This window comes from Ochlerotatus camptorhynchus, unplaced genomic scaffold (assembly GCF_037179485.1).
Source record: "Ochlerotatus camptorhynchus isolate MF236.1 unplaced genomic scaffold, CSIRO-AGI_Acam_v1.1 ptg000330l, whole genome shotgun sequence".
Lineage (NCBI taxonomy): Eukaryota > Metazoa > Arthropoda > Insecta > Diptera > Culicidae > Ochlerotatus > Ochlerotatus camptorhynchus.
Window position 1 is genome coordinate 9,717,394 of NW_027040818.1, and position 8,861 is coordinate 9,726,254.

The window sequence follows — 8,861 nt, forward strand, 5'->3', positions numbered from 1 at the left end:
GGAAAATTCTTTTACTTGATGTGTTTCCAAGGACAAATGATTTGCACAAGTAGTTTTTGATATATGACCAGATGAGCGAGTGGTAGTTTTGAGCTTTTCTGGTGGAAAATCAATGCTTTTTTTTTTGTACTCCATGGCAATAAATATAAGTCTGCAACTGTTTGCTGTGCGTAGCTTCAAATGCGTAGAAGAAGATCATGACAGTTACGTTCATGAATGGAAAGTGTGTTTTCATCAAATGAAAAAATAAAGGTTCAACGTTTATTTTTCTTTATAACTATAATATTGTATCTAAAAAAATAATTACTCAAATAAGAGTATTATTCCAGTAGCAGCTGTCATCCACAACTGAAATTTTATGTACAGGGCGGACTCGATTATCCGGAGTCTTGAAAAAAAATTCACTCCGGATAATCGAGCCCTCCGGATAATCGAGCCATAAAAAAAAATTTTTTTTTCGTCTTGTGTGGTCTCATTTAATGTTTGAGTGGTTCCATTGAACGCTTTTGAAGGATTATGGAATCGGACCACTGGTTTTGTAGATATGGCCGGAACAAGTTCTGGCGTTTATGGGCCATAAGGCTAAATTTGACTTGAAAGGAACAAAACCCATTAAGCGACACATCAAATTAAATCAAAATTTGATATCAAGATCAATGGTGGCAAAAATTAAGTACCTTGGACCATATTGGCCACTTCCGGGCAAGTTCCGGGTGCCTCCGGAAAAGTGGCCAGAACCAGACTTGAATAATAACCTATCATGCGACACATCAGATTATATCAAAATTCGATAACCAGATCAATGGTGGAAAAAATTAAGTACCTTGGACCATATTGGCCACTTCCGGACAAGTTCCAGGTGCCCCGGGAAAGTGACCAGAATCGGACTTGGATAATAACCTATCATGAGGTACATTAAAATCTCGAGATCCTGACCAGATAGAAAATTACTGTCTTCGGCAAAGTTTTTCTAGAGATCATAATCTTTTCGCTGGTGGAGAGTAGTTCAGAATTTTCTCTCTACGTAGCGCTAGAATACATGTGAAATTATCGCATGTGATATATCTCGAGATCATGACCAGATAGAAAATTACTGTCGACGACAAAGTTGTTCAGAAGGTCAAGGCCTTTTCGTTGGTGGACAGTAGTTCAGTGTTTTCTCACTTCGCGGCACTAGTATACTTGTAAAATTCTCGCATATATAAAATATTTCTAGATCCTTACCATATAAAAAGTTACTGTCTTCGGCAAAGTTTTGCAGGAAGTCCAGATCTTTTCGTTGGTGGAGTAGTTCAGAAAATTCTCACTACGTGGCGCTAGTATATACATGCAATTTTCGCATATACAATAGCTCGAGATCCTGAGCAGATAGAAGTTACTGTCTTCGGCAAACTTGTTCTGGGTGTCAAGTAGTTTTGGCTGGTGGACAGTAGTTCAGAATTTTCTCACTACACGGCGCTAGTATAAACTTGAAATTCGCATATAAAATATCTCGAGATCCTGACCAGATAGAAAGTTACTGTCTTAGGCAAAGCTGTTCAGGAGATCATAGATTTTTTGCTGATTAACAGTAGTTCAAAATCTTCTCACTAGGTAGTGCTCGTATACATGTTAACTTCTCGCATGTGATACATCACTAGATAACGAAATAAAGAATAAATGTCTTTGACAAAGTTTTTCAGGAAGTCAAGATCTTTTCGTTGGTGGACAGTTGTTCAGAATTTTTTCCCTACTCGGTGCTAAATAGTATACACATGGAATTATCGCATATACAATAGCTCGAAATCCTTAGCCGATAGAATGTTACTGTTTTCGGCAAACTTGTTCAGGGGGTCAAGATTTTTTGGCTGGTGGACAGTAGCCTAGAAATTTTGCACCACATGGCGCTAGTAAACGTGTACAATTATCGCGTATGCTAAGCTCGAGATTCTGAACAGGTAGAAAATTACTGTCTTCGAAAAAGTTGTTCATGAGGTCAATGCCTATTGCTTGGTGTACAATAGTTCAGAATTTTCACACTACGTGGCGCTAGTATACACGCGAAATTCTCGCATGTAAAATATCTCGAAATTTTGATCAGATAGATTTCTCTAGTGGACAGTAATTCAAAATTTTCTCACTACGTAGCGCTAGAATACACGTGAAATTCTCGCACGTGGTTTGTTTCGAGATCCTGACCAGATAGAAAGTTACTGTCTGCAACAAAGTTATTCAGGAGGTCAAAGTCTTTTGGCTGGTGAACAATAGTTTAGAATTTTCTCATAAACTCTAGGCTTTAAACTCCTGAACAACTTTGTTCAAGACAGTAACTTTCTATCTGGTCAAGAACGTTTGGTATTTTATATGCGAGAATTTCACATGTATACTAGCATCATGAAGTGAGAAAATTCTGAACTACTGTCCACCAGCCAAAAGATCTTGACCTCCTGAACAACTTCCTATCTGATCAGGATCTCGAGATATGCATATGCGAGAAGTGTACATGTATACTAACGCCACGTGGTGAGAAAATTATTAACTACTGTTTACCAGCCAAAAAGTCTTGACCCCCTAAACAACTATGCCGAAGACAGCAACTTTCTAGCTGATCAAGATCTCGAGCTATTGAATATGGGAGAAAGGCACGTATATACTAGCACCGCATAGTGAGAAAATTCTAAACTATTGGGTGACAAAAAGATCTTGACTTTCTGAAAAATTTTGCCGAATACATTTACTTTCTATCTGGTCAGAATCTAGAGACATTTTATATGCAAGAGTTTCACATCTATAGTAGCGCCGCAAAGTGAGAAAACTCTGAACTACTGTCCACCTGTGAAAAAGCCTTGACATCCTGAACAACTATGCCGAAGACAATACCTTTCTATCTGGTTGGGAACTCGAGATATTTTATATGAGAATTTCCCGTGTATACAAGCGTCGCGTAGTGAGCAATTTCTGAACTATTGAGCACCAAGCAATAGGCTTTGACCTCCTGAAAAACTTTGTGAAAGACAGTAACTTTTTATCTGGTCAGGATCTCGAGATATATCACATGCGAGAATTTCACATGTATACTAACGCTACGTAGTGAGAAAATTCTGAACTACTGTCCACCAGCGACAAGGCTATGATCTCCTGAACAACTTTGTCAGAGACAGTAACTTTCTATCTTGCCAGAATCTTGATATATTCCATGTTGTAATCAATTAAGTAAAATCCCACGTAGTATGGTCACAGTTTTCGCGATTTCCATTTACATTTTCTCGCATTTTTTAGTTTAATCAAAGTTTAGCTTGTTTAGATTAAAACAATTTTGTTGAGGAATACTCGCTGGTTTCAGATCGATTGGTAACTCAGCAACAAAATGGCAATGGAAAACTCATGTGTGTTGTACAAAGTACAACAGCGCGAGTAACGGAGGGTTAAAGGCCCTTTGGTACATTTTTTTTTTACGGATCTTCAAAAATTTTGTTCGGTTGCCATTCCCCCCCCCCCTGAAACGTGACGTAATTAGTGAACGGACCATCATGAGATTCAGTTTTTGTATGTTGTTGTGGCACATGATATGTTTGATTCCTTTCAGGTCAAAGTTTATCCAAAACCCCTTAACGCCGGATTTTGTAACAATTTCACACAAACACTTAAATATAGTCATTTCCCGATCTTGTCAGACTGAGTCGAACGATGTATGTTACTCGTCCTCGGATCGAAAGTCGGTTTTCCAAGCGGTTTATGAAAAATAATTTGCAAAAAATATGACTCCGGATAATCGAGCCATTTTCTCCGGATAATCGAGCCCCGGATAATCGAGCCTCCGGTTAATCGAGCCTCCGGATAATCGAGTCCGGCCTGTATCTGCTAATCTATTTGATTTCATCATACCTCAAAGCCCAACGTTTTGGCTGTATCCCATAGGAACGTAATTCTCACTTTTAGGACCACATTTAAATTATGAATAGAAGTAAATAAATGAGCTAGTTATGATTTCATATAATGAGAATCCTGCTCAGAACATTTGAAAAATAAAATAAAAATAATATTGTGCCATCGGCGTGAAGGAATTCAAGAAAAAATAAAACATATTAAATAGCATTGATTTTCCACCAGAAAAGTTCTAAACTACCACTCACTCATCTGGTCATATCTCAAAAACCATTTGTCCAAATCATTTTCCCTTGGAAACACATCTAGTAGAAGAATTTTTCTAAGTGTGATGAAAATTTGAGCCCAAAATTAAGGAATAAAACATCCCACCCATGGTGAGAATATGCCATTTTTTGACAATTTGGATACCTGCCGGTAATCAGCCTGTCTACTGTAGCAACTATAACAAACACAAAATGTGGGTACACTTTTGAAAATCTAAATTAAAATACCTTCACATTGACGATCTAAGATCACGAATTGCTTATTTGGTTGTGGAGTAATCTTTTCTGAAAGATGACATTTTTAAAAATCTTGAAAATCCAGGGTTGTAGCCCAGAAGGATCTAGGCACTTTAGAGCAGAGATGCCAGATGTTTTTTTTTTCGGAAGTCTGTGAAAAATGTCTGTAATTGGGCTGCATACAATTAGCAGAAGTTTTGCGGGTGAGGGGGGAGGGGGATGAAGTAGATGCGAAAATTGAAATAGCAGTAAAATACCTGCTTGTAACGAATTGAGCCTAATTGGAGTTGGGAATGCATCCATTTACACCGTATACGTTACAAGCTATTCATAAAAAAGATTCAGAACGGCACTGATGAAGTCTGCATGTAGTAAACGAAATACGCGTATCTGTCAAAAGATAAGCAATTATAGCGGAATGTAAAACAAATAAACCAACACATTCAAAGCTCATCATAAAAGGATTCCATTAAGAGGTTCGACAAATTTTAAAGATTGATAAATTACGATTACACGACAAATGAGGTTGACTCAAAGTTGAGATTGGTTCACTCATATTCTTGAAAACGGACTTACTCATATACTGAGTAAAACTTTTCGAGCTTTTACAGGAATTTGATTGAGTTGAATTTTGCGCCTTTCATGACTCAATTTTATGTCAAAATTGACGTTCGTATATGTCAGTCTCAGAGCACCTAAATTTACATATTTTTTTCTAAGTGTGTAGTCAAAAAGGCGAAATAACGTGCCTATGGTTAGGGTAAATATGGAGGAATCGACAATTAAAAGAGCTATTTATAAGGTTATTAATACGATTCTAAACACTTAGTGCTCAAAAATTGTTGATGAATCAGAATCAGGGTTGCTGAAATGGTTCAGAGATAGGAAGGAATATCGAAATAAAGATCGCCGAGAAATGGAGAGTACTGTAAAACGAAGCCAAGTACGACACATTTGTGAGGGGCCTCATAGCCTAGTCAGTAAAGGCACGGTATTATTTACCAAGCCGGAAGCGGCGGGTTCGATTCCCGGTCCAGTCGAGGGAATCTTTCGGGTTGGAAATTTTCACGACTTCCCTGGGCATAGAGTATCATTGTGCTTGCCACACAATATACAAATTCATGCATTGGTATTGGCATCGAAAGCTCTCAATTAATAACTGTGGAAGTGCATTTAGAACACTAAGTTGAGAGCACGCAATAAGCTAATATGCGCTAAGCAATAAGCTTGAAATGCGAATAAGAAAAAGAAGACTAAGACTGTTGTAACGAGTTTACAAACACAGTTTTAAAATAAGATATATCAAGCAACATATGCATTACATTTTGCAAAACAATTACACACCTGGGGGAGACAAACTTGGCTAAATATAACACAATTTGCTGAAACCAACAAGGTGTACCGAAAGGTTATGATATTACTTGAAAAATACAATTTCGTTCCATGACCCGGACAAACGAATGGCATATACCAATATACTCATCTCAACGGGATTGGAAAATGTTTATGTATGTTTGTATATATGTATGTAAAGGGTGATACGGTCAAAATTTGGTCAAGGGAAAACGCGTGTAAATCGGTGAAATCGTTTATTTAAAAAATCAAATTAAATTTCTTTTTCAAGTTCAATTAGTATAAAATTCAGGAAAAATATTCAGTTAGGCTTCCGCTTTTCCAAATCCGAATTGCCGGGCCTTACGCTTGACCCCTGCCATCAGATTTTGTACAGCCACCTTGTCCACCTTCTTCGCCGCAGAAAGCCAGTTTGCCTTGAACTGCTGCTCGCCCTTAGCAGTTTTTTTGGTCTTCTTTAGGTTCCGCTTGACAATAGCCCAGTATTTCTCAATTGGGCGGAGCTTCTTGTCCTTGGGAACCACCTGCACGTTGTTGGCGGCGTACCACTCCATGGCCTTTTAACCGTAATGGCAAGATGCCAAATCCGGCCAAAACAGTACGGAACAACCGTGTTTCTTCAGGAAAGGCAGCAGACGTTTATTCAAACACTCTTTCACGTAAATTTCTTGGTTGACAGTCCCGGAAGCTATGAAAATGCTGCTTTTCAAGCCACAGGTACAGATGGCTTGCCAAACCAGATATTTCTTTGCGAACTTTGACAGTTTCATGTGCTTGAAAACATCTGCTACCTTTCCCCTTCCTTTTGCCGTATAAAACTCCTGTCCCGGAAGCTGCTTGTAGTCGGCTTTGACGTAGGTTTCGTCGTCCATTACCACGCAGTCAAACTTCGTCAGCATCGTCGTGTACAGCCTCCGGGATCGCGCTTTGGCCGTCGTATTTTGTTTATCATCGCGATTTGGAGTCACTAAGTCGATAGTCCGGCTCGTTTTTTGGCTCGATGCACGGTTGTAGACGATACACCTAGCTTATTTGCGGCATCTCGGAGAGAGAGGTTAGGGTTTCGCTTGAAACTACCGGCAACTCTCTTTGTCGTCTCAGCGGCTTCCGGTTTTCGATTTCCCCCCGATCCAGACTTCCTGGCTGTCGACAAACGTTCCCCAAACACTTTAATTACATTTGTAACGGTTGATTTGGCAACTTTTAGCGATTTTGCCAACTTTGCGTGCGAGTAGCTCGGATTTTCGCGATGCGCGAGCAAAATTTTGATACGCTGCTCTTCTTGCTTGGACGGCATTTTGACAACTGAAGAGTGAATTCCAAAATCAAAATAGGAGCAACATTCTACACACACACACCTTCAAAATGAGGGGTGTTCAGGTTTTTTAAATGCAAAATTGAAAGAAATACGTCAAGTTGATATTGACCAAATTTTGACCGTATCACCCTTTATGTATGTATGAAAGAGTATGAGTGTAACTCATTCAATTTTCGCAGAGATGGCCGGACCAATTTGAGTGAAACAACTTCCAGAAAATGTGTTTTAGATCCCCAAAGATTGCTATTGAATTTTTCCCCGAAATTATGGTTCCGAAGATATGAACAAAAATATGAATTCCAGATTCCACTGGGGAATTTGCAAAAGATTGATACATGAAAAACTCATCATGCGACACCTCAAATCGCATTAGAATTTTACTAAAAGATCAATGGTGGACATATTCAAACCCAATGATCACAATGGCCTCTTTCAGATGTACCGGGTACCCCGGGAAGTGGACAGATTCCGACATACGTCAAAATACATCGTACGATACCTCAAATCACATGGAACTCAACATTATGATTAGTGCCAGTGTTTATGTTGCTTTTCCATAAAACCTCATTGAAACTAATTGATAGTAGAGAAAAAGTGAATCACGTTTATTTTGCTTGTTTGGTTCTCGCATAGGACGCTAATGAATTTTATCCCCATCGCACATTGTGTGGCGGAGATATGGCCCAAAAAAATGAAGAAATTATTCAATAAAACTCACTGACTTTTCTCGACGGAACGGCTTCGAAGCATCGGAACGATTTGGACCAGCAAACATAATACTAAGACCCAGAAATGAAACATATATAACTTATAGCTTACCTGATCCTTTGAAAAAGTTCGTTATGGGGTTCCCGAGAGTTCCTTTGATTTTTCTCGATTTTTTCCACATTATTACGACTCTTATTCAGGTACAAAACGACGAAAATGGCTGCTTCGTCGACACACTGTCCGTTTCATTCACTTTTTCAGTGACAGTGACTACATTAATTCAACTTATAGACCAGCCAACGTGAGTTGACGTACCCAAACAAACCGTCAAATCGTATGCGTGTTGAAAAATGCATCGCACGTGTAATTTAATTAAAGATGTTAAACAGTGTATCTAAATAAAATTAAAAATTTACCCTTGATTACAAAAGTCTGTAAATATCTGTGAAAAAACAAAAGAGTCTGTAAGATGGCTGTAACGAGAAAAATGTCTGTGAAAAAATAAAAGTCTGTAAATTTACAGACATGTCTGTAAATCTGGCATCTCTGCTTAAGAGCAAAATCAAAAAAAAAAAGTTTGTTCAGAATGCCAAAATAAGCGTTTTGACCAAGTTTGGCTCAAATCGGTGACATCGTCCACAACATTTTTTAAATTCTGTACCCACTTGGGCTGGAAAACCCCATTTACTTTTTGAAAAATTTTAGTTTTCATCACAATTTTTGAATTTTTGGAAATGACGAAAAATTATGAAAATGACGTCAGAGATAAAGTCAATTTAGATCAAAATTTTTACCGAAAGTTCTTGTTTAACGGTGTTTGTCAATTTTCAAGTGTCCACGGTTTCTTAAATTTTGCAAAAGTTTGCATTTCTAATAGTTTTTTTTTGGATATAATGTCGGCCTTAATGGCCCTAATTTTTGCCCTCACATAAATTCATCAATCTAAATTTTCAAAAGCCATTAGTACCGAAGCAATGAAGCGTTCATCTAGATAAAATTGATAAATAGCAGATTTTTAGCAATGAGCTTAATCTTAGATCCATAGATATTTCCTCTACTTTTTGAAATATTTTAGTATTCTCAAAATGTCTAAGTTAATACCATGTAATTTTTAT

General features: G+C 38.0%; 1 protein-coding gene across 7 annotated transcripts in view; it reads left to right on the forward strand.

Annotated features, from left to right (window-relative positions):
• Window positions 1–8,861, forward strand: part of Mp (Multiplexin) — an 884,548-nt gene that overhangs the window by 357,353 nt on the left and 518,334 nt on the right. The gene's annotated exons all lie outside the window — the stretch shown is intronic.